Consider the following 26,882-nt stretch of genomic DNA (forward strand, 5'->3'; position numbering starts at 1 on the left):
CATGTTACTCCTGTTTTAGCCTAACGCTGACACATTTTATATTTTTTATAATGTAAATATGCAACTTGATAGCATTGTAACTGCATAAATGTAACTTGTTAGCGTGATCAACCTATCTTGTGTACCTGTAACTGTAGGGATGTAACTTGCTAGTATTTAGTCTATCTTTTGTACCTTTTGTAACTTACTTGGTTGTTTTGTAAAGCGCTCTGACACCTTTAAGTAAAGTTCGAGCTATAAAACTGCAATAAATAAATAAATAAAACACAGGAGAACGTGCTCTTGTTTAATGTAACTGGTGCTCGTGTAAATAGCCCCAATACCTTCGGCTCGAGTTCGCGCTACATAAATCTACAAAACACGTGAAATTTGTTCATCACGGGCTTGTTCAGTTATGGTCTATGCCACTACCGGCCTCGTCCTTAACACACCAAAAGGGCCGCTTCATTTGTTAGAGGGACAGAGCTTTAGTCCTTCTTTTATGCCGTCCGCGTTTTGAAACAGAACGATCATCCTGTAGTACTAGTCTAGTGATCTGACTATCCATTGTCACGTTGCGCCAGTGTTTGGTGAAAGGCTGCACTCTGATTGGTTTACGCGGGTCCAATGATTGTTGCGTCGCCTTCCTCCCGTGCGATGATTGGCTACATTCTGGAATTGTCAAAAAATTTGAGTTGGGAACCGTGTACTATTGAATCCAGTTACAATCCCGGCAGCGCAAGCCGGCGCGAGCCGACAGGAGAGCCGCTCCAGTTTACAGGTGAGGGCAGCGGGAACCGGGGACTACAGGCCAAAGTTACCGAGGTATGCTGGGTAAATATGCTAGCGCTCCGAAGGGGAAATGACCCCACCCACGTTGAGTTTTATAGGGACAGTAGAAGTTAAGTTCTGATCGAATTCCAAGGGTGATCACTGTTTCTAAGGCGAAACATGCGCGTTGTCTCTATGCTAAGCCCCTTTTGACGTATCAAAGGTGAGATAGACAGTTGAAGACTGACATACATTACAATTGCCTAAATTACGACTCTCAGGTAGACCCCCGGAAGTCTTCTTTAATTGGCTATTTGCAGGTTTTGCCTGAGCAACCCCGCCCCCTACAGTTACTACGCATAGACTGGGCTCTTGCAAACTTCACTGATTGATCTGCTTAACACCACTATGATAACTCGACTATCCGGAGACAGATTAAACGAATACAACCCATTGCTCCCTAAGTACTGAATTTACAATAAATTATACGTGCATTAAAACATAACCTGTAAATAAAATTAGTTGTAAGCGAGTAAATACAATTAGCTGTAAACGAGTGTTTATAACCCAAAATCATGACGGCGTGAAATCTCATCCGAAAAATGATGTATTTGATTTCCACAATACGTTTTTCAGTTCTACGAAAGCAGGTAGGAGAATACTTAAGTGAGTAGCGTTCATAACAATATGTCCTATCATAAACATCATGGGGCAGATTTATGAGGCCCTTGCGCCTCATTTACGCCGCCGTTGCGTCACTTTTGTGACGCAGCGCCTGCGCAAATCCTGCGCCATGCTGCGGGGTATTTACAACGTGACGCATCTGGGAGATGCGTCACGTTGTAAAGTCCTGCGCCAGCAGTAGGCGTACCTGTGCAGGGGGGGGCGTTCCGTCGCAGGAACGCCTCCTAAAAGTGGCTGAGTGAAATCTACAAGATTTCAATCAGTCACTTTTGAGCCCATGCTGCATCAAAACCCTGCGCCTGCTTGAAGCAGGCGTAAGGATTGACGCAGCATTGTGAAGATAGGTCCCCCCAAAGCATTGCTGGAGCTGCGTCGCGCTTGCGACACAACTCCAGCAATGCGCCACTTTTACGGCACAGATGCGTCACGCATCTGTGCCGTTTTTGCCCCATGGTGCGCCGCATTGTAAAGCGGCGCATCCATGGTGGCGGAGCTGTGGCGCACAATAACTGGCGCATCCCTGCTGATATGCAGGGATGCGCCAGTTATTCCAGTTGTATTCTGCTGTAGGAGGGTGGGACCGTTTTTGGAAGTCAGAGCCCAATCCTTCCTGTTTATCTGACTTTTCTTATGTTAAAGGAAGTCTGAAAGGGGCTCCTCTCATAGATGTTTCGTGCACTTCTCCGATGTGCAGTGGAGAACATTTACTTCACAATTCTTTAACCTCTGGCCCCGGAACATAACTTCATTGGAGGTGTTTGGGGTGTTACACCCCACAACTAAATTCGTCATTGGTTAATTGGGTCTGGGTCCCTGAGCCGGGTTAGCTATTTCTGTGTTGGACTTTTTCTAATGAAAGACAAAACTGTGACTTTTGATGCAAACGGGAGAGACCGAGATAAGGCTGAATTTCAAAATGTGAAACCAGATAACCTAGAATCAATACCGGATTCTCTGCTTGTCCGAAGTTTGTGATCCAAGGCAAATATTTTATTCCCAATAGCCTCTTTTTTCTTTATTATCACACAGGAGAGCACTTTTAAATACTTGAACTCAGGATGTGCGCTGTACAAGCACCTCTTTTCTTTGATGTAAAAGACTATAATGTTGCTCCATCTATAATAAGAATCTAGGTCACGTTTAGGATTTTTGTGACTACTGACTCCTCTTAGTTCACTAAAGGAATTGTTGTTCGGGAATAAGCCATGAATGTTTCTAAAAACTAAGGGGCATATTAACAAGCGGCAGTGATAATTATCGCTGGCCGCTCTTAGCGAGAAAAATGTTATCGCTGGCTATCGCAGGAAATTATCGCCATGCTAGCGTTGTATTAACAACGCATAGCGCAATGACGATAATTTCCCAGCGATAGCGATGTTTTCCAGCGATGTTCCATGAAAAATTGCCATAACCTTGCTGATGCGACCCTGTGGTTGTATCAGCAAAATCCACCCCCAATGGTAAGTATAGCTAAGTCTGCATTTTAGCAGACGTTAGTTTTTGGAGAAAACAGCTGTGTTTGGTCACCTATCTTTTGCTTATTGCCATATGTGGTGTTAATGTGGTACTTATGATGGCCAATAAAAGCCAGGACAGTAGTAAGTGTAAATATTGCAAAAAAATGCAGTAATGCTATCACATATTATGCAGCATAATTCACCTTTGCTTGCTGCTGCGTTTAGTCCCAGCCTAAGGCAGAAAGCACCATCCACTGCTCCGCAACATTTTATCACTCTTTAAGTAACTTTTGTTCCGTTTGAGCTAGAATCAAGTTTTCTTTGTTGAAATCTGCAGATTATGTAGCAAAGGCAATAAACTGATATTTATGTGGAAAACGCTGCTGCAGAAACTCATAATTCCAGTGGCCCTGGATTTAAGTGACTCTATCAATCAATGGTTGGTAAGAAGGCTGGTTTCTTTTTTAACTTTCTGCACTACCACAACACCCTTCACTTTCAGGCAGAGGCACCTCAAAGTCAGTATTAACCATTCAGGGGCAGTTTTTTTGTGAAAGCTGATTCCATGGGGTGGCAGGTAGAAGGCCAGCAGGGTTGCATTCAGATGCAGAGCCCTAGTCCTCTCGATCCCTGGGGCCTCACAGTAATGGTCTAGGAGACAGAGGAAAGGAGCTAGATTCATAGATATTGTCAAACAGAAGGCCCAGAATAAGGAGCCCCGTATGGGTACTCATTTTTAGGTCTCGCCTAGCAGCACGCAAGCGCGGTTGGAAAAAGGCCTTTAGCCATCGATGCAGTTTGTGTCCCAAAAACGTGCACGCGTTGTATTGCCTTCAATGGCAACGCGTGCACGTGTGGCGATTCCCTTGCGGGAGCGAGCTTTGACACCATATGTTTGTAATTAACTTGCAAACACATGGTGCCCCTGGCTCGCTCCCGCAAGGGAAACGCTTTGTGTGCTCTCCTCAACCCTCCCACTTTTAGCGCAAGGCGCGCCTTTGTTGCCTTTCTGTCTCTGCCCTAAAGCAAGCACCGTGACTGCCTGCTATAATTATCCCGGGGGAGATGGAGAATGTAATAGGAGCACCAGCAGTGCCCCCTTGCCTTCAAAAGTCAGCCCCTCAGGGAAAAGCCTGGTGGAATAAAAGAGCAGTCTGGTGTTCTAATCTGTTCATGCCTCCCGGAAGGAAGTGAAAGGGAAACTTGGAAATACTGATGTGTTCTGTATGTTGGTGCCTACGCGTCTTTCTATGCCTCCCTGAAACTGATCTCATGGGAGGTGCTGAGGGAACAGATGTATTGTTTCAAGCAATATGTTTAACTGTATGTTTCTGCTTCTCCGTTTCCCCAAAACCACATAGCGATGGTGGGATTTTCCTCCTGAAAATGTTGCTGTAAGCTTTCTTTTGAACTTTATTGTGCACATTTAGAGCACACCAAATGTAAGTGCATCTTTTCATTGTGGAAATGTGACATTTGCAGCAGTAAAATAAAACCGGTGTTCTGAAGAACTCCCTTGGCTAAAGTATTATTTAAACCGGGTACATGAAGCATTGTGCTTTTCTGTGCATTAGAACCATTTAGAAAATTCTGGCTGGATAGCTGTGCACTTGCCAATGAAATACACCTTACTGTACTGACAAATTTGAATCCAGCAGGGCACAATCAGTCTTTCATCCCTCCAAGGTCACTAAATTGAGTACCTTTAAACTGGGTAGTAGAAACCTCTTTTTTAACACCACTTAAAAACTGCACAAGCACATTATTAAGCACTGTATAAAGATCATAGGAGATGTGGCCTAATGGCCAGAGCTGCTGACTTTTGGAACTGTGGCACCAGGTTCACAATCACTTAAGGAGCTGTTTACAAAGGTAAATTACACTTGTCAGTAATTCACTTGTGTAAGTTACTCTTACACTTTTGAGTAACATTACTAGTTTTGGCTATTCACAACATCTGAGTGTAAAGTTACTCAAAAGTGTACAGTTACAGGTCTACATCCCCTAAACAAGCATTTGCAATGCAATAGGCCTCGCATGTACACGAGTTTGAGCTATTGGCATTGTAAATGACAATGCCTTTTATTTTTGTTTTCGTTTTTTAAACATAAATAAAAGGCATTGTCATTTACAATGCCAATCGCTTAAACTCGCCTAAATGTGAGACCTATTGCATTGCAAATGCTTGTTATGTTTACAAATGGCCAGGGAGAGCTTCTTCAGAGAGATGCCTTGGCTGACAAGTTGTAGGTTTAAACCTATAATAACTGATAAAACCCCACCGGAAGGAAAAATAGACCTCACCAGTATAAACATATAAACACTGAAAAAACCCCTGCACAGCCACAAACTAAATACCATTCAAAACAAGCATTGGCATAGCCAATAGGTCTCGCATTTGGGACCTTATAAGTGTTTAGCCATGCAACACTTGATGTTGTTGCACCAAGGATATTGTGCTGGATAACTAAACACTTATAAGGTCCCAAAGGAGAGGCCTATTTGCTATGCCAATGCTTGTTTTTGGTAGGCACAGGGAGATTAAGTGATTTACCCAGAATCACTGGATGTGGAATCGACCCCGAGGCTCAAACCTTGCTTTTGCTTTTGCAGTTCTAAAGTCAGCCGTAAGACTACAGCCTCTCCCAGTTAATGTCCAATGTACATTAAAGTGCTCTATTTCCCCCAGAAGATCAAAAAGTACGTTGGAGATGACCCCCAAACCAAATGAGGTTATATTTCCACCTTGAAGGCTACCTTGCAAAATTGAGTTTACGTTGTTCCATTGTTCAAAAATCTAAATTGAAACAACCTTTAGTACCCCCGCAGCCTGCCGAGGGTAATCAAAGCCCCATGGTAATATCACCCTCGTGTTGAAGAGTGTACTGGCATGACCCCGAAGGAATAGAATGTTCTTATATCTTAAGTCTTCAGAGCGAATAAATCCCCAAAAACAATTACGGCGAGGGGGAGGAGATGCCCACCATGTAACACACATGCAGTTTTTTAATGAAGTGAAAAACCGGACAAGGGGTGGTTTACTGGCCACTTCCGGGGCGAGCGGAGAGCCTTCCTTTTCTAGACGGCAGCGATGCGTTTTTTTTCCTGGATGAGCGAAGCTTCTTTTCCGGGGGCGGGACTTTATAATCTGATCTCTCGCTGGATCAATGGGGTGGTTTATGCACACAGAAAACATGACGGTGCAAAGCATCGGTGCTTTCCTTGATTGTGCACTGTACATGGTACTTACTGCTCAGTACCTTGCACGGAACACAAAGGGTTGATATGTTAGTGTTGCACTCTAAACACGCACAATGACTGCTTACCACTGTGTACTGCCACTGACGTCCGGCTGCTCAGGACTGAGAACAGAATGGGACTCTGCCCTGAATACAGCGCTGACAGCACGGGGTTGTTTATGCATACTGAAAACTCGGTGACCCGCGACCTGAGGAAATTGCTCTGAGAGGACCAAAATGGTCCTATTTGAAAATTTCCATCCGTCAAGCCCATCTGTGTAATATACAGTCCATCTGTGCACTATAAATGGTTCTAGGCATCATGAACTCGACATTTCTCGCAGTGATGTGTGGCTCTCTGAGAGCGAGCGTCGGCATTAGATCGATTTTACACGAGAACCAAAATACAATTACACGTTTTTCAGGCAAATTGAGATTAAGTGATTTGCCCAGAATCGCAGAATGCTGAGCCGTGCCCCCTCCCCCCCCCCCCCCCCCCCCCCCCCCCAATTAAAAAGCGGGCAGCCTAGGCCGATTGGTCACGTCTCCGGCTACTAAAGTCAAATTCAACCTGAGGCTTTAGAAATAGATGTGCATTTCAGAAAGTGACGTTCTCAAAGGTTCCTCCGGCTTAAATGGTGCCGCTAATTGCTGTGAAAGGAGGCCCATAAACATGCCGCTCAGAAAGAACTGATGCGCTGTTAACTTACTCTAAGAATTCACAACCGAAAAACCCGTCACTCTGGAAAAAATGTCGTCGAGGGAAAGCAGCGGCGAGATTAGGACAATGCAGCCCACTCTCCAGCCCTGCAGAGAGCAGCTTGTCAGGTACCTAATCTGAAAATAGTTACCTGCAGGTTAAGAACCTCCGGAGAGACGAAAGAGAGAAAGGCGTCAGGAACGGCACCCTGTGCTTGTCGGTGCCAGATTACATTTCCACAGCAGCTGCTTCTTTTGTCTACTTTCAGTGAAGCAAAACCGGCCCAAAATTTTATTTAATCTGCTGTAAACCCAAGTGTCAGGTACTTAGATGGCAGCTAAAAGAGCCTCTCTCAGATAACTGAGTGACACTTGCTAATAATAGCCCCGGCATTAAGAGGGCAAGGGAGGACATTTTCTGTAACCAAAGAGGGGGCAGTGTATGGAGACGGAACGACGTGGCCAGACCTAGCTCCCCGGCAAGGGGAGAAGCATGCGGCCGAGCCCACCCGGACTCCCTTGTGATTAGCTATTCTCATACCGCTAGTGACCTTCAAGCGTGGAGGCAACAAAGGACCCAGATTTTGTAAACGGAGAACAAATGCCACCTCTCACAGCACGAACGCGGTCGTGCAGTAAAACCTCTCAATGCATCTGTCGGGGAAAAGAGCATTGTGTGCTAAGGTATACATGACGCTCTCATCAACAAACTACCAAAATCTCGATGATCCCTGCAGGAAACGGACAGCTGGCTTTGGAGAGCGAGGCTGGTGGGGGAGCCTGCCCGCATAGCCTCACTACGAATAGCAACAGCTCTTGTAGCGCTCCCTTGCCCAGAAAGTGCCCTCTTGCAGCCGGATGCCTCTACTGAAACCTCGCCAGGAGCGTGTATGGGATGTTCAGCTGACTGGATGTGTCAGATAGATAGGCTCCGAATGGGTTTTCGCGGGTCAAGGTTTCGTCGGCTGCAGGAGCAAGACTATTTTTAGCCGGCATAAGGTCAGGGAGCCCTCGGAGACCGCGAGGATCAGACTCGGGATCTAGTGTTTCGGTGAGACTCCTAGATTGAAACAAAACAAGAAGCGCGAGCAACAAGCCGCGAAAGTGATCGGACAGAGGCAGAGGGAAAAGCACAGGGGGAAAAAAGCATGCAAGTGGTGCACGCGCAGCAGCGATTCCCTTGCGGGAGCGAGCAGCAAGGCGCGATAATTGATAACATATGGCGCCAGCTGCTCGCTCCTGCAAGTCAATCGCCAGACGTGCACGCGTTGCCATTGGAAGCAATGCAACGCGTGCACGTTTTTGACGGGAAAGCTGTGCCAATTACTAAAGGTATCTTTCCTATGCAACGCATGCGCTAAAAAGGAAAAGGAGAGTGAAAGAGTCATTTGTATTCCTTCCTGAAGGGACAAATACATTGTAAGTTTGTTAAATAAGGTAGCAGTAAGAAAGACTGGGCTAACATTCTGCTTGAATTTTGTTGTTTAGGAATGTCACTAAAATATTGTTTGTTCTTCCTTTTTTCAGTTTTGTGGTCTTTGGTCTAAAGATACAAGGGTTAGAAGCATGTTTTAGGTGTTTATTTATTTTATAAACTGTAGAGAATCGTAATTTATTTGCAATATCAAAATCATATTTGATTTTTTGGATACGTTTGAATCTTTCACTGATAGGAAAAATGTAGGTTTCATAAGAATCTTTACCAACATATACCTTCACTTTTACCCATAGAGAATTAGTAAAAACCCTTGATACATCAGCCCTCTTTTCTAGTGAGTCAGTATTGATAGTAGGTGAATTGCCAAACACCCCAGGCTTTAAACATTCAATGCAAGGTATAGGGACAGGTACATGTTTAAAGAGTGCAGTCACAAAGAATCTGGGATACTGGTGAACACATAACACCAGACGTTTAGAAAACATGAATCGCAGTGTCACTTGGAATGCTGCTGCAAAAAGTTCTTTCCAAGTTCAGCAAAGATTGGAGTGATTTTGTTTGTATTTGCAGTGATTCAGCTACACATATGAAAAAGTTGTGTGATGACCTGTCGCAATCAATACCTGAGCTGAAGTGCTTCCCTGTAAAAGATCCTTGCCGCTTGTTAGATAGTATGCTGAAAGCATCTTTACAATCTTCAGAGTTAATGAAGAATGCTATTGACTTTTTTTAGTCCATTCTGGTGCACTGTTTTTTTTATGCACGTAAACTAAAACACAAATATTTCTCATTTTGTGTGGCATCAAAGAAAAAGTCATCCTAACTGTGTCACTTAGCTGGTGGTTCTCAGTCCTAGAGGCCATGAATGCTATATTATCCATGTGGCAACTGTTTACAGAACTTTCGCTGAGTGATGATGCCAAAAGTCAAGAAATGTGAGGATCTTTGATCACATATTGATAGTGATTTGAAAAAATTAGACTCTACTGCATTCTTAGATTTTTACAGGAAAGCATGACTGCTGTAGTGTACATAATAAAAAGAAATTAGGGTCTGAAAACACCTTTTGTCTACCGAGTGTTCAGCATAATTTGTGTAGATGTGAAACATCTCCTTGAGAGTAGGCTGGGCAACACTTTTAGTGACTTTGGCACTGCAACATATTCCATGTTGGAGTGCTTGCCACTTGGTAAGCAAAGAACTTTTGAGGAGAAATTCAGGAACTTTTATTTTACAGTGTATGAGAAATAGCCCTTCACCAACCATGGCATTTAAAGTCAATGAAGCCTCACTGTGGTGCTCTGCACAAGTTATAGATCCCTTCTGTAAAGTGAAATTTTCTTCGGAGTTTCAAAAGTGCTGCCTCATTTTTTGACCGCTTCAATAACTCTGAGGGCATATGCATCCAGTTCAGCGCATATGTTGCAGAACCTGTCCCAGAGAATCACAATCTTTAGGTGCACCAGTATTGGCATGGAAAGCTATGCCAGTGGCCAGAGTTAGCAAATTGTATACTGGCTATTCTGGCGTTGCCTGTCTCAAGTGCCAATGTTGAGAGGGCCTTTTCACAGATAAAGGTTTACATGGGAAGGAAAGAGCGAGCGTGCATGACCAAAGACTCACTGAAGAAGTATTGTATGGTGTACTACGATACCTTTGATTTGTAAAAATGTATTTGGACCTCATTTACACTGTATGTATACTATCTATATGCCATGCACTATCCGTGCAGAAAGCAAGCAATAATTAAAGCAAAAAGTTCCATAAACACCAGAAAAAGGCTGTTTCTGTTGTTTGTAATGGCGCGAAAATGTGTAACCACTAATGACCACTGTTTTTTTAAGGTATTGAAATCACTTGAAAACACGGAAAAACCCCACCAGAATTTACCAAAAATAGAAACTGAAAACAGGAAAGCCTATACCCCAAAGAAGGGGGCAATATAAGTTTTTTTTTTTTTAAAGGGCCATTCATTAGTGAAGCTGGTACTGCTGCCAAGTGTGTAAGTGGCCACTGCTGATTATCATTAAGGAAGCAGATGCAGTTGGACTGGGGCCCAGGGATTTGAGGGGCCCACTGCATCACATTTATGACTGTATACCTTTAAAAAAGGGGCATCGGAGCATATTTTCCTTTCAAGCATTAGGACCGAGGTGATGATCCGTCATGATGGGGGAAGAGGTAAAAGATGCAGAGGAGATAGCCTGCTACTCAGGACTGTAGTTATCATTAGTGCGGCAGATGTAATTTCATTGGGGTCAAGGAGTGTGAGGGGCTCACAACACCCCAATTATGGGGAGCAGTTTGTCTGGGATAACTGATTTTGTTTGATGCATTTGCTGTTTAAAAGTCTCATATTTAGTGCGGTTCATAAGCTATAAAAAAAATATATTCCTGAAATCATCTCATAAGCCCCGCTCCCTGCACGCAGCCATGTCCCTCCTGCTCCCCCAATCCTTGCCATAAAGTTTTGAAGGAGGGCCCGACCTCAAAACATTTTGCTTACGGGGGGGCTCAGAGTAAAAAAGTTTGAAGACCTCTGTGCTGGAGGCAGGGGTGAAAGACCGGGCCACAGCCTGAGGGAAGAGGTTCGCTGGTATTGAACACCCGGGTAAGGCTCTCCGCACCCAGCCTAAGGGACATGGCCATTACTGTCTGCAGTGCTGTGCTCGTCCGTGTAGGTGCATACCATTCCAAGGCCCATGAAACATATTTGCTGGGCAGCCGTTTGTCCGTGAATATTGTCTCAGTGGGTCCCAGTATGGAGGATATTGTATTGAAAGGTACTTTGTTCATCACTTGCTGACACTGTCTGATTTTGGTCCATTGCCTTGGTCTGTGCTTTTGTGCCATTACACCGCTTGGATGATGATGATGCAGTGTGGTGGGCTGTTTCACTGGAGTTAATTGATTCTCCTGAGGTCTGTGGTGTTGCCAGTGCTAGTGAATGTAGTTGCATAACGTATTTTAGCTGTGACCCTTTGACTTGTTTTTGAGAGATGTGCACAGTGATGGGATTGTGTTGAGTAGCGCTTCTATTTCCTTGAGAACAACCTAGAGACTTTAAGTATCTTGATTCCCGCATCAGTTGTGGCGCTGTTCAGGCAACTCTCTGCAGTAGTGAATAAAAATGTTTCTAGCTATTTTGTCAAGAATTTTCAATTCTATTAAGGGCACGGAGGCAGTGATTATGCTCCTCAGTCTTTACTGCCAAATTTACAGCAGTCATTTAAAACAGTTGAAACAAACTGTGCTTCCCTTGAAACCTTCCAACCAATCAGCACGCAGTTTACCATATATCTGCTGGAGACACCATGATCCATCCTCTTTCTTTGCCAGGTCTGACAAATGATTAAGGGAAGTAATGAGTAATCAAAATCTTGTTATAGCTCAAAACAACAAATAAATCCAAAGTCAGTGCACTTCATACTGTGCCACACTATTCCAACAATCCCGAGCCCCTTTGGTTCTGAAACACTCCTTAAAAGCATCATTATCCAGTTCCATTCCACCTCCAAACAAAACAATATCCTAGATACCACCTCTTGCCTCAGGCTGAACTTTGAATAGGACCATACACCTTATGAGAGGAAACATTCCTTAAACAAAATATTGTGGTTTGGATTGATTACGCAACTGAGTACCCCTTCATAAGCTTACTTACCAAGGGATGTTCCACAACTGGTTTACCTTCAATCAGTAAGTAACTGGAAATAATAATTGGAAATTATTCACAGACCTATCAGCAAAACTCTCAGAAGTGAATGATGATAAACAGTTCATCACAAACTGTAACTCTGCCCCCACAGGATCCACCTGGTGCTTGTCATACCTATGTACCCATCTCCTCCAGGCTAAAGTATAATGCCGATGGGTTCAGGCCGACCAAGACTGCTGAATAAAGAATTCCGCCTGATTTGAAATGCCAAGCATTGGCCAACGACTCCTAATAACAACCAGAAAGTCAGACGAGGCAAGACGCGTAAACAGACGGCTAGCCTTTCCACATCTCCTCCAGTGACCTTGCAAGTGACCACGCCCGAGTGCAGGCACGAGACACCACCTGCCTTGGTATTAATACAGATGCCCCAGAGCCTCCAGTCCCAACCATAGTTCAACTTTCCCAGGCAGATAGGGCACATCTTTTCAACTACATCAACAAACTCTGGGTAACCCAGTTAAAGTCCTTTTCTGAAAAGACGTGCTCACTTATTAACACTATTCTATCTCCCCTAGTTTCACGGCTAGACGCTATTGAGTCCAATCTGGCCACATTTGGCATTAACTGTCTAGACCTAACTAAAGAAACTTTAACCAGTGCCCCCACTGGGCTCTGTACCTCGTGTAGAATACCCAGCGGCCCTCCAGAATATGCATGCCAGCCACCCAGGCTCTGCTCTCTTCTAGTGATGTCCAGCCCAAGCAGCCCATCATCACAATAAACCTGCTTGTGACAAGTCTACTGATCAAGCACCTCCCCCTTCTCGTCCCTCTACTAACGTAAGGGACCCAGGGGTCTGAGAGAAACCACTTCACTCCCAGATGCGCTCACAACTACCAGTCATTAACCTCCCTCCTGCCGCTTGCCTGTATGTGGACGTCTTGAGAGGGGCTCCTTCACTGTGCCCAGATCAAAGTGAATCCTACGAGCAGCTCTTCAATAAAACCCTAAATTGGTTAGTGCGACACAAAGGCCTGCAATATCGGTACGCTAAGGACATCCTGCATGTCAGGAAATGTGCTTGGATTGGGCCAAAGGGGCCGCACTCATATGGGGATTGTATTGTGATTAATTGTAGATTTCCAGAGCCGGCACCCCATTTGTTATTTAATGCAAGAACAGGGCTTTTTCTACTATCCCTCTGGTCCCTTTAGGTTTCTTCTATAGACTCCACCCAATCCAGTTCCTACTAGTCCACCCCCTCCAGTTCCAACTAGCTGTGCTCTTGTTATACCCCCACTTATTCTCCTTGGGGACGCAAACACATATAGAACTAATAACAGTCAATCCCTTTTTAATACTCTACCTCCATCCCAGGTCCCATTGAGTGCTCCTCTTGTCTCTTGCTCCATATCCACATCCAAAAGATTTGAGGCACTTTCCGATTTAGATTAACTCACAGCCCCAAAGGTGGCCTCTACATCTACCCCTTTTGGCACTCTTGGTAGACATTTCTTCAGAGCTAATTATTGTTACCCCGATGTTGGAATTAGCGGTAGTAGCTTCCCACACAAATAGTTCATATTTGCACTACAGAACCCTTTCTGTCCTTGGTTGGGACGTGGCAGGGCTCAAAGGAAAAATTATCAACGATGAGTGGAGGGCTTTTGTATCCAAGTTTGAAATTCTTTTGCAAGAGACCTGGCTTACTGAGTCACCGTATTTTAAGGATTATGCTTGCTATTCAAGTCCCGCAATCCCTTCTCCCTCAGGCTGAGCAGCCGGTGCATTAGCCATGTGGATTAGCTTGAGCCTACAGGTAGAGGTTACACAGATTAATTATAATTCCTCTTCCTTTTTACCATTAATAATTTGAGTACCAAAGACAAACATGGCTTTTTACCCGATAACTTTTTATGACCATGATTTTTCCAACGCTAGCTGTTCACACTATATTAGCTTATTTAAGTTTGTATCCCTATTACAATCTAAGGCTGACAACAGCACTGTACTTGTTCACTTTTTCCTTTGCAATGCTAAGATCAATGGAAGTCTTGGGCCCAAACATTTAGACACAAATAGCACCGTACTTGGCAAGATGATAGGGGCACTGACCTTTCTAGATATCTTACTGCCCAAGGTTTGTTTGATCTATTTGAAACCCTTGGGGGTGCATATATTACACAGACTTCATTTAGAGGGGGTACGGGAACTTCCCTTATAGATTATATGTTGGTCAGCTCAGACTTTATATCTTGGTTCTCCAAAAGTGAGATCCTTCCCACAGAGTGGGGGACCATAACGCCTTAAGCGCCTCTATGTTTTTGCCACTTAAGGGCTTGGCATGTAAGAGGAACTTACCCTCCATTTTGCAACATTCTGTGGATGGCCTTCGCCTAGTTTGGCATATGAATAATCCTTAAGAAACATTCACAGCCCTACTCTAGCTACACCTAAACAAATTTCTCTGCTGTTTGTGGGAGAAGGTATTGGATTCTATGGCACAACACTATAATCAGCAAATGCACGTAATTAGGTACTCTTAAGCCCATTCGTATCTCAAACACGGACCCAAGATGGTTCGACTGGGTTTGTTCACTGGCAAATAGGAGGCTGTGATAAGCCCTAAACACTTGCCCCAGGAATAGGAATGAAATTTCCTTGGCATGCACAGAGTACAAAACTGCACTTGCTGTTAGGAAAAGGGAAGTATACACCCAGGACTGGGAACTTTAAGAAAATTGCGTCCAAGGGAAAGGATAGTAAATCCTCCTGGGAAGCAGTAAAACTGATACGGTCCAGGAATTCTCCCACCAATCCTTTTCTTCAAAATTTATTTATTTTATTTATTTATTTATTTATTTTTGACATTTGTAAAGCGCTAACAAATACCCGTGGGCGTCTCGGCGCTAGACTAAGCATCTGACTCTCCTAAGCCAAGAGGATCAGGGGGTTCACTGATTAAAGAGCCATGTTTTCAGGCTCTTACGGAACTGAATTAAAGATATGCTGGATCTGATTTGCTGAGGCAGCGTGTTCCAGATCTTGGGTGCTGCTACTATAAAGCGGCGATCACCCCATGAGACAGTTTTAGAACGAGGGACCACCAGCCTATTGAGAGTCATGGATCTGAGTAGTCTAGTGGGTTTGTACAGTTTGAGTTGGTCTTTCAAATAGTATGGACCTTGATCATGTAGGATTTTATAAATTATACAGAGGGATTTAAATGTGATCCTGTTCTTAATAGATAGCCAGTGGAGTGTCCTGATAGTATCCGAGATGTGCGCGAACTTGGGTGTTTTTGTCAGAAGACGTGCTGCCGCGTTCTGTATGGTTTGGAGTTTTTTTGTAACTCTGGATTGACTGTTGAGAAAAAGTGAGTTACAATAATCCAAAGAAGGGAGGACCAGAGAAGTAACCAGAGTTTTGGCAGCATCATCTGGAAGAAATGGCATGATTTTTTTTAATCATCTTCAATTTGTAGTGGGCAGTAGCTGCAACTTTATTAGCATGTGCCATAAAGTTGAGGTGATCATCGAAGATGATTCCCAAATTCCTGACCTTGGTAGTTGGGTTAGGTAGAGTGCCGAACTCAGGGGGCCACCAGAGAGTAGACCAGGTCGGTGAGAGGGATCCGAAGATGACAACCTCCGTTTTATCGGAATTAAGTTTTAGGCAATTGCCTGTCATCCACTCTCCTATCCGACTCATGGTATTTTGAAAGTGTTCTGCCACTTCTGTCCCCTTACCTTTGATGGCCAGTACCAGTTGGGTATCATCGGCGTAGGAAGTTAGGCTCATCCCAGCTGATTTGATTATACTTGCAAGGTCCGACACATAGATATTGAATAGTGTCGGACTAAGGGAAGAGCCTTGGGGAACTCCGCAAGGGAGTGACAGCTTGGTAGACTGGTATGGACCCAGGGTCACCACCTGTGTTCTGTCGGCTAGGAATGACGAGAGCAGCTCTTTTGCCGACTGATCAATACCCTTCTTTCCGACACGGTCGATCAAGATCTTATGATCGACCGTGTCAAAGGCTGCCGAGAGATCCAACAGCACAAGCAGTGCTGTCATGCCCTGATCACGGATGGTTCTAATATCATCGGCTGCCTTGAGAAGGGCAGTTTCCGTGCCGTGATATTTGCGGAAGCCGTACTGAGTGTCATCCAGGAGAAGATTAGTCTCTAGATATTCGGAGAGCTGCTGGTTCATTGCCTTTTCTACCACCTTAGCTAGGAAAGGAAGACTAGCAATGGGCCTATAGTTCTTGAGTTCTGCTGTATCAAGACCAGGTTTTTTCAATAAAGGTTTGATCAGCGTATTTTTAAGACAATCGGGGTATATCCCGGATGTCAATATGGTATTACAGACCTGTGTGATGACAGGGATGGTAGTGTCCATCGCCAAGGAGAACATTGCGGGAGGGCAAGGGTCCAAGGCCGAGCCTGATTTGATGGATTTCATAATGGTGGTTATCTGATCAGCCGAAAGAGTCCTAAAGCTGGACAACGAGCTACTAGGACTGATGTCAACAGGAGAAGCTTTGCTGCCGGTATTAGCGGAGGAAAAGGCTTGATAAATGTTGTTAACCTTGGAGTAAAAAAATTCTGACAGCGCGTCACAAAGTGGTTGGGACGGAGGTGGAAGTAGGTCTGGAGCATTACCAGACAGGGTTTTTGTTATAGTGAATAGTTGTCTACTAGAATTTTTTGAGGATTCAATTTGCTGCGAGAAATATGTTTTTTTAGCAGCAGCGATCGTGGATTTATAGACAGCCAGTGACTCTTTGTATAATGTCTTGGATTTGGCATCATAACTTCTGCGCCAATGCCTTTCTTTATTCCTACATATTTGTTTTTGGGCTCGTAGTTCATCCGTGAACCAAGGTGCTGTCGGGGTGCTCCTGTTCCTGGAATAGCGCCTAGTAGGTACCAGTTGATTCGATGCCATACTAAACCAGACATGAAGTTGGTTAGTAGCGGTGGTAGAATCATCCGATAAAGTGGGGCGAGTTTCTTCCAGTAGTGTGGCGAATTTGTCCTGGTCTAAGTTCGCCCAGACTTTAAAGGGAAGAGTTGTTAGAGCTATAGCCTTATTCTTCACTACTTCCTTCAGTTTTAGACTGCTGAAGATGGCATAATGATCCGTCCAAGGCATAGGCGAGATATGTGATATATGTAGGCCCTCTGCATTGGAAAAGATGCCATCCAGCGTATGTCCTGCTTTATGCGTGGGGGCTGTGACTAGTTGTCTAAGACCCATGATTTCAAGTTCTGAGATGAGAGCGTCAGTGTCCCTATCAGTCAGTTGTTCCAGATGAAAATTCATATCACCCATTATTGTGATAGATTCATCTGTAGCCATGCCTTCTGTTAATACACTGAGGTTGGTGAGGAAGTCTGCTTTGTTCCCCGGGGGACGATATAGAAGTACACCCTTATAGTTATACAAGGCTGTGAGCTTTATGTTAAAATACATAGCTTCACAAGCGATGTCAGGAATGGGTGCTGTTCGGATTTCTAGCCTCTCTCTAATTATTATCGCTATGCCCCCACCCTTTTTGCCAACCCTGTCCTGTCGGTGGACTTTATAACCGGGCGGAACTGCTACCACGAGGTCGGGGCCTGAGGCATCGTCTGTCCAGGTTTCCGTGATGTACAGCACATCCAGGTTATTGTCAAGAATGAGGTCAGCGATTTCTTGGCTGTGTTTGACTAGGGAGCGTGCATTAATGAGTGCCATGAGAATGGTCGCTTCTTCGGTATCCTTTTCCTGAAAGTTTAATACCTTAGTGTTGTACATCCTGATCATGGTGTTACAGTGTAAGCAGGTGTGATGGGCGTCGTTATTTAGCAGTGAGGGGACATATATGACGCAGCTTGAGGATGGGGAAGGTTGAAGCCTCATAAGAGTGGAACGATCGTATAATTGTTTTAAATGTGAGGCAGATGAAACAGGGGTTATGGCCCCGGGCCCGAACTTGGCGCGGACGGGCGCAGACGGGCTCGCCTTTGGCGCGCCTTAGGCGCGCCGCCGGCGCGCCCGCTGCGCTCGCCCGCTGCGCGGACGAGTAGTCTGTCCCATTTATCCGTGAGAGGAGGGCGTGAGGCGGCGAGCAGCTGCAGCGCTACCCCTCCCTCACCCAAGATGGCCAGCCCCTTCCTTCCCGGCGCGAGGGATCAGCAACGCGCGAGGAGTGAAGGCGAGTGATCAGGTAAGTGGCAGCAATAGAAGGTTTTAGATAGGTTTTAAAACGTTTAAAACATCAAAATTCACAATGTCTAAAAAATGTTTAAAAACCGCAAGGTATTCACAATGTATTAACAACAGTTTAAAACAATTTGCTCATCGCTAAGTAAAAGCCCCCGGCTTCCGCCTCAGGGGAAAGACTAGTGCTAGTCAGCGCTGTGCGAAATGCCGCTGAATTAAGTACTATGGGAGGGCGGGAGGCGGCGAGCAGCTGCAGCGCTACCCCTCCCTCACCCAAGATGGCCAGCCCCTTCCTTCCCGGCGCGAGGGATCAGCAACGCGCGAGGAGTGAAGGCGAGTGATCAGGTAAGTGGCAGCAATAGAAGGTTTTAGATAGGTTTTAAAACGTTTAAAACATCAAAATTCACAATGTCTAAAAAATGTTTAAAAACCGCAAGGTATTCACAATGTATTAACAACAGTTTAAAAAAATTTGCTCATCGCTAAGTAAAAGCCCCCGGCTTCCGCCTCAGAGGAAAGACTAGTGCGGACTGGGTTACCTACTTTGCCTCTATCTACCACACTGAGGAAGCATCAATTCTGTCCGCTGCTCTTCATTCCACTTCAGAATGCTCCCCCACTTTTGCTAACTTTGGAGGAAGTTGTGTTGGCCATCCAGCACAGTAAGGGAGGGAAAGCCCCAGGCCCAGATGGGGTACAGACGGACCTGGTGAATTCCATGCCTGGAATTTGGGACCCTCTTATCACAAACATTTTTAACATTTCCTTAGAGGAGGAGCCTAGCGCGCAACCAAGATGGCCGCGTAGGTGCGAGGCTCCCGAGGACCTCCGCGACCTCCTACGACTATCCTGAACATATCCTGTCCCAGATGAGGGGACTGTGTTGGTGAGCCTGAGCTGAGGTGGCACCCGTTTTCCGCTTCCAAATCGGACACCGGTTTGAGCACCGATCGAGGTTTGCGGCCTTCTCCTAGCCGAACCCCGGATTTGCGCTGTGGGGCGATCCAGTGACAAAGTGAACAACAGCGGCGGGCAGGGCTTGGTGGCTCGCGTACCCCGCACTTTCACTTTCGCTTTCGCACCCCCCTTGCTGTCTCTGCGAGGTTGGGTCGCGGGGCTTTGTGTGTTGGTGTGGCCTCGCCGGGGGACCCTGCCTGCCCGCCGGCTGTGATCCACCCCGCAGATCTGAGGTGGCCCCCCCCCCCGGAGCCCGTGGACCGGCTTGCTTGCCCTTCACGACGTGGCTGGTGCGACCGGGAGACTGGGACCATGGCCACGAAACAAGATGGTGACCGGCAAAGATAAAATCGACCCGGCGTGGCGCAGTCCATCAGTCCAACAGCATGGACCGCTATACCCTCCAGAAGGGATCTCCCGAGGTGCCACGCAGGTCCCCTGAGGGCCCTACTGATGCCCCCGATCTGCCCACGGATCTGACTCTGCGGGATGTCATGGGCGCCATCGCCGAGATGAAGGCCTCGGTGGGCCAGCGTTTCGATACACTGGCGCAGAAGATCGACTCGGTCCTCGTGGATGTTGGCCTGGTAAGGGCCGATCTCTCCAAGACCAACGACCGAGTCGATTCTTTGGCCCACACCGCATCGGGCCTCACGACAGATGTGGCGGCCCTACAAACGGAGGTGCGCCGGCTTACTCGGGCGAGTGCGCTGATGGATCGCCGCCTGGAGGACTCCGAGAGTCGGGCCCGGAGGAACAACATCCGTATCATCGGGGTGCCTGAGGGACGTGAGGAGGCGGCGGCGGACCTTTTCGTGGAAGACCTGATTGTTACCCATCTCCAGCCACGGGGGCTGAGTAAATTCTTTGCTGTGGAGAGGGCCCACAGGGTTCCCGGGGGAAGGCCTAAGGTCGGAGCCGCTCCGAGACCTCTCATTGCCCGGATTTTTAATTTTCGGGACAGAGACGCTATCCTGCAATCCTCCAGACTACAGGGACCGGTTAGACTTGACAATATGGATATTAATTTTTATCCTGATTTCACCCCAGCGGTCCAGAAGCAGAGACTGAGCTTCCTCGGTGTCAAACGCCGTCTTCGGGACCTAAACCTCAAATACGCCATGCTTTTCCCAGCTAAGCTGCGAGTGGAGGTGGATGGTCGCACGCACTTTTTTGATCGTCCCGAAGCGGCCGGGGACTGGCTGGATACTCTGTTTGGGGATCGGGGGGGGGAGCGGCGGGGGGAGAGGGCTCGCCGGATCAGGACTGAGGGACTAATATTAGGCCTCGCTCGGGACAAAAATGATGCCACTTTTGACCATACGTCTGTTCGCTTAAGTTCCCCTCCTATGGAGGTTGTGTGGGGTCTCTTGGGGGTTCTCCCTCCTCCTTTGGGGGTCTAGTTAGTTTAACTATCTATGGGGCGACAGGCACACTGCACGTTGGGGGGGCTGTTTGGGCTCATGCAGGGGTGCAGGGAGGGGGGAGTTCTGTTGGGGGGGGTGGGCAGGGATGGGGTGTTGTTCGTTACTATCACAAGGCAAACTTATTTCTGTGTTGGTTCTAAGGTGCTCTCGGGGGGACGAATGATGGTTTCTGTGTATGATGGGGGGTAGGGAATTAACCTTGTTGTCTTGGAATGTTAATGGACTGGGGGACAGGATCAAACGAGGTGTGGTCCTGCAGTTTTTGAAGCGACTCTCGCCCGATGTAGTCTTTTTGCAGGAGACACACCTTATTGGCAATTCCTTCTGTGCCATGAATCGGCATGGCTACCGCCTCGTGGCCCACTCGGGCTTCACGTCAGGCTCAAGGGGTGTGGGTATCATGGTAAAGAACTCGCTCCCGTTAGAAATTGACGAGGTGCTCCACGATGATAGGGGACGTTACACTGTCTTGGTGGGGAGAATGGAGGGCAAAGTGGTTGTCTTTGTGTCAGTGTACGTCCCACCGGGGCTGCAGTCGACCACCTTTGCAGACCTGGGGCGCCTCCTCCTTGGCCTTCCGGGGGGGCTTCTGGTGGTGGGGGGGGATTTCAATGCGGTGGTTTCTGGGACTGTGGATTGTCACCCCCCTAGGGACCTCCCCCGGGCACAGGCGTGGCTATCCGGCCTCTTGGATACACTGGGATTGGTGGACTGTTGGCGCTTAAAACATCCCACGCAGCTGCAGTACACTTTCCACTCGGGGGCCCATGGTAGTCTCTCACGGCTTGATTATGTCCTTGTCCCGGCGGCCTATATCGGAAGGGTGGGGGAGGTGCGCCATTTGGCACGGGGTATCTCGGACCACTCCCCGCTCCTGTTACATTTCGATGTCTTTCCGAGGGGTGAGGGCAGGGTGGTCCCAATCAATGCCTGGTACCTGCGCGACCCTACCATTCGCGCTGACTTGATTAAATCCCTCCAGCGATATTTTGATGAGAATGTGGGGTCAGTGCCTTCGGCTATCTCCCTGTGGGAGGCCTTCAAGACAGTACTCAGAGGGGAGGCCCTATCCCTTATTTCCCACGCCCGGAGGCGCGAGCGGGAGGAGGTGACCCGGGTGGAGGCTGAAATAGCCGAGTTGGAGGGTAATCTAGAAGATGGGGTGACGGATGCTGCACTACATGTCCTCCAACTCAAACAAGCAGCTTATAGGGCCCTCGTCACGGAGGCGGCCAGGGGCCTTAGTAGAGAGCAACAGGGGTGACTGTATGATGTGGGTGATGAGGCTGGTAAACTGATAGCGTGGTTGGACAAAAAGGAGAGAGCGAATCGTGTGGTCCCGCTGATTGAGAAAACGAATGGTGTGTGTGTAACTGAGCCAGAAGAAATTGTCTCCTGTTTCGCGGATTATTTCCGCGAGGTGTATTCCCCGGTCTCTTCCTGCTCTGAAGAGGATTCCCGTGCCCTGCTCAGGGATATCGCGCTGCCGTCCCTTTCCGGGGAGGACAGGGTGTCGCTGGACGCCGCTCCCACCTCCGACGAAATCGCCCTCGCCATACGCTCGGTTGCTTCTGGCAAGGCCATGGGCCCGAATGGTATCCCTATCGAGTTGTATAAGTTGCGACCGGATACACTGGCGCCCCACCTCCGCGCAATGTTCCTGGCGGCCCACTCGCTGGGCTCCCTCCCGCTTGACCAGCGTCTGGCTACAATCGTGGTGATCCACAAGGAAGGGAGACCTCGGGACCGGGTTACTTCCTATCGGCCTATCTCACTACTGAATGCGGAACCCAAAATTCTCGCCAAGGTACTGGCCAATCGGCTGGTCGGTGTGGTGGGAGATCTGGTTCATCAGGACCAGTCCGGCTTTATTCCCCATCGCAACACAGCCCTTAACCTGCGGCGTTTGCATGGGGTGCTAGCGCGCGTCCCATTTATACGGGAACCGGCCATTTTGGCGTCCTTGGACGCCACCATGGCGTTTGATACGCTTGAGTGGCCATACATCTGGGCGATGCTTGCGAAGTTTGGATTTGGCCCAGGATTCATCAGCTGGGTCAAATTGTTGTATTCGGGCCCATTGGCGCAGGTGGTGGTGAACGGAAGAGTATCGGCCCCGGTTGAGCTGGGCCGGGGCACGCGACAGGGCTGTCCCCTGTCGCCGCTTCTTTTTGCGCTTGCCTTGGAGCCCCTGGCGGAGTGGCTGCGGTGGGAGCCTTCCATCCGTGGTCTCCGTTGGACCCCCGAGTATGAGGACCGCGTATCCCTATACGCTGATGACATCCTTCTGTACCTAGCCTCCCCACGTAAATCACTTATAGTGCTAGTTGATGTTTTACACTCGTTTGGTCGTAACTCCGGTCTCGTCATCAACTGGGCTAAATCGTGCGTGTATGTTCTCTCTGGGGAGGCTCCTATTCTCCCGCGGGGCTGTCCGATCCAGATCGCCCCGCAGGGATTTCGGTACCTGGGTGTCTTCATTACTCTGGACCCGGAGGCCCGGTATGAACGGAACCTGCTTCCCCCCCTCCAGCGCCTGCAGGTAGATGTCGCACGCTGGCGGCGCCTGCCGCTTTCGCCGCTCGGCCGGGCGGCATTGTTCAAGATGATGTCTCTGCTGCCTTTCCTGTACGCTTTGCAGAACACTATGGACTTAGTCCCGGCGCACTACTTCCGGGAGGTGGAGAGTCTGCAACGCCGCCTGCTCTGGGACGCGAGGCCGCGTATTGCCCTGGCGAAGTTGACGCTCCCATGGTATGACGGGGGGATTGCCCTCCCGGATATTTAACGGTACTATTGGGCCTCCCAGCTAGCTGCAATTAACCATGGCCTATACGGGCCCGCCTTAAACCCGGCATTCGAAATGGACAAGATGCTCCTGCCAGGTGGCGACTACAATCGAGCGCTCTATTCTAGCACGCCCGACGCTCGTCTGACGGGCCCCACGCGTGTCATGGTGCAAGTGTGGCACGCGGCCAATGCAGCTATGGGGTGGAAGGACCGTTTGACCCGGGCGTCACCACTATACGCGTCTGAGCGGTTAGGCTCCCTGTGGACCTCTAAGGGCTTTGAGAAGTGGGACATAATAGGTATCAGTAAAGTGGGGGATCTCTGGACGAGGGGAGGATTTAAAACGTTCGATATGCTGCAGACGGAATTTCAGTTGCAGGGCAGTGAATACTTTCGGTATTTGCAGGTCCGTCATGCGCTGGGCTCCGTCTTCTCGGACGTTGCCTCCATCCCGGAATATTCCCCCCTGGAGGATAGAATGCTGGATGGGCACGTCCCGGACAGCACGATCTCACTGATATACAAAAAGCTGATAAACGACCGCTCGGGCCTGTTGACTGCCCTTCGTGCGGCTTGGGTTGCCGACGGGCTGGAGTTGGACGACGAGGACTGGACCTCCGCGGTGGCCTCCCCGAAGGAGGTGGCCATACCGGCTCGCCTTCGCTTCGTCCAACTCAAGATACTCCACCGGGTATACATGACGGGGCCAAAGCTTCTGCGTATGGGCTATGCTGGAGATGGGTTGTGTAAGCGTGGGTGTGGTGCTTTGGGGACCTTTCTGCATATTTTGTGGGAGTGCCCGGAGGTGGAGGGGTTCTGGCGTGGTGTACATGAGGTGCTGCGACTGGTTACGCATGTGGCGCTGTTGCCTGAAGCGAGGAGATGCCTGTTGAATGTGTGGGAACCGACTGATTATTCGGCGCCGCAGACGTGGTGGGTGACTCTGGGATATATGATAGCCAAGCGTGATATTGCTCAACTGTGGGGATCCCAGAGGCCCCCGACGGTCTCGGCCTGGAAAGAACACATGGACTGGTGCATGTTTCGAGAAAAGGTGGTGTATGTGGCGAGGGGTAAGCCTGGGACATGGGTGAAAGTATGGGGCCCCTGGAACGCCTACCGCGGGGGTATCTGTGCACCACCGTTGCTGCCTGATACCTCGCCAGCCCCATCCCCTTAGCCGACTCATTCCCCCGCTGCCGGGCATTGGGTTCCCCCAGTCCTCGCTCTGCTCTCTTCCCCCTCTTTAGACTTCTGTGGATAGTTGGGATCCCCCCTCTAGGGGAGCACGTGCTGCTATTTCCGATTGTGGGTTGCCTTGTGGGTGTGGTTTTTTTTGTTGTTCTTAATTTAAAATGAAACCGTATAGTGGGGTCTGGATGATGTGGCTTTTGACGTTGTTACCCCCTGAGCATGCTCCTCCGCAACACCACGTGTTCCATAAATGTATGTCGTATGTTCCTGTCATTGCTAGCGGCCGGCCGGAAGGTTGTAGGCCCATACTTGTATACTCTTGAGACTTGTAATAAACGGTTTCAAAAACAAAAAAAAAAAAAAACATTTCCTTATCTTCTATCCTGCCCACATGGTCTACCGCAATAATAGTCCTCATATTCAAAAAGGGAGATCGATCGTCGCTGAAGAGCTACCGACCAATTTCGCTTATCAACAGCACGATTAAAATCATTGGCAGAGGAATTTACGATCGCCTGGTCGAATGGGCAGCTGATCAGGACATACTCTCCCCTTTTCAATTTGGGTTCCGACCTTAACCAGGCACCAATGAACAATGCCTGAATTTGGCCCTGACAACCTCTAAATACACTAAGGCCAAGCACTCCCCCATATACTTAGCTTTTATGGACTTATCCACTGCCTTTTATTCAGTGAACAGAATCAAACTGTTTAATGTTGCAGGATCAAGACTTGGAACTCCCCTGGTGAACATTTTATATTGTCTGCATTCGGATCTCACCGCACCGATCCGTTTAACTCCGCTTAAGGAGTTTTCTCCTAAATTCTATTTAATCAACGGTTTAACAGCTCACCTAGCCTCCTCCCATACAGATATACCCCAAATTGCAGGCTCCCCAGTTCCCGCTTTGCTATATGCGGACAATGCTGTATTGTAGGCCCTTACCCCAAAATCCTTGAGACATCAGGTGTACTGTTTTGCATCCTTCATGCATAATCTGAACCTTAACACCAATTATTCCAAGTCACACATTATGTTTTGTGGCCCTGGTATACCAAGGCTAAATAAAAGCAGTATAAACGGGCATGTCTTGACGACCGTCGATAATTTTTGTTACTTGGGACTACATTTTAGTTCCTTGGGGACCTGGATTTCCCATTGCGCTCAGGCCTGTACTAAGCTAAGCAAAACAGTGAGCACAGTAATTAACCTCTTCAGACCACAAATTAGGGGGACATGGTCTCAACCTCTGAAAGTGTTTAACTCTCATTGTATTGGTGTGGCTACTTATGGAGCAGGAGTTTTGGGTTTTAGTAAGTGTGGCTCCATTCAGGCAGAAGAAAACCGATTCCCACAAAGTATTTTAAGTGCACCGCCATCCACCCCTACCCTCATTACCTATTTTGAGTTAAACCAGGGTTTTATCGAGGATACGATCCAGATGGTGCCTCTTTTACTATGGGTTAGCATCTGGTTGAACCCACCCGCCAGGCTCTGTAAGGATATCATATCCAACTGCATGACACTGGACAAGGTTTCCTCCATACTATGGCTGAGTTATTTACGAGATTCTTTTGGCTCACTCGGCATACCCTGGTGGTACTTTGCACCTAGCTGCATCCCCAAGAACGCCAAATTGGAGCTCTAAACATTATTTATCGCCCACTAAGCAAATATTAGGCTGCAATCTGAGTTATCGAAACCCTCGGTGATGCAATATTATAGCCTTCTTTACACGGATGATTGCCCTCTGTATCTAGTTTTGGAGTTGACCAGGTGGGAGTGGTCCCTACTTTTTCACTCCAGCTGGGACAATCTACTGGTCTCTCTCTTTTAAAAAAAACATTTTTCAGACTCCAAAGGGAACACGGTTTCCTGTTGCCCATGTGAAAATCACTCAATCGTTACTGCATTTTATGTTCTTTTGCAATTTGCACAGTTTAGCACGACAGCACTTTCCGATACCTTTATTAAGGAAGCTAGGCCTTCGTCTCTGCAGCCCTGCCCTCCCTCCATTTACAATCTTTGTGCTCTCCTTAATTGTCTTTTTTGTCTGTGCCTTCCTGAAAACAGCACTTAGGGCTAGACGCACTATATCGGGCTAGTCCGATAGAATATTAAGCGTAGCATGGTATAATACACTGAACATGGTAGATCCATCGGGTCCGTTAGCGGGGGACAGTAAAAGCGCATGGCAGACCCTATTGGAGGTTTTTGTTCTCACGCTGTCTCCACTTTCTGTTTTTTTGTTTTAACAACAAATTTTATTGGTTTTCAAAGGAGCAAAACCAGCAAGCATTATAAATGTGTCAGGCATAATGTGGAAATTCTCGGCACCCAATAATAACCCCTGGAAGGTCTGCCAAACTTCA

The 26,882-nt window shown here is 47.6% G+C and overlaps 1 protein-coding gene across 2 annotated transcripts in view; it reads left to right on the forward strand.

The window, feature by feature from the left end:
* Positions 1-623: 623 nt before the first annotated feature.
* LOC146783521 (uncharacterized) overlaps positions 624-26,882 on the forward strand; it is a 327,300-nt gene continuing 301,041 nt past the window's right edge. For both annotated transcript variants that reach the window (XM_085633493.1, XM_085633494.1), the window contains exon 1: positions 624-760. The gene's annotated coding sequence lies outside the window, so the exon portion shown is untranslated. The remainder of the gene's footprint in view (positions 761-26,882) is intronic.

The sequence above is a fragment of the Triturus cristatus genome, chromosome 11 (assembly GCF_964204655.1).
Source record: "Triturus cristatus chromosome 11, aTriCri1.1, whole genome shotgun sequence".
Lineage (NCBI taxonomy): Eukaryota > Metazoa > Chordata > Amphibia > Caudata > Salamandridae > Triturus > Triturus cristatus.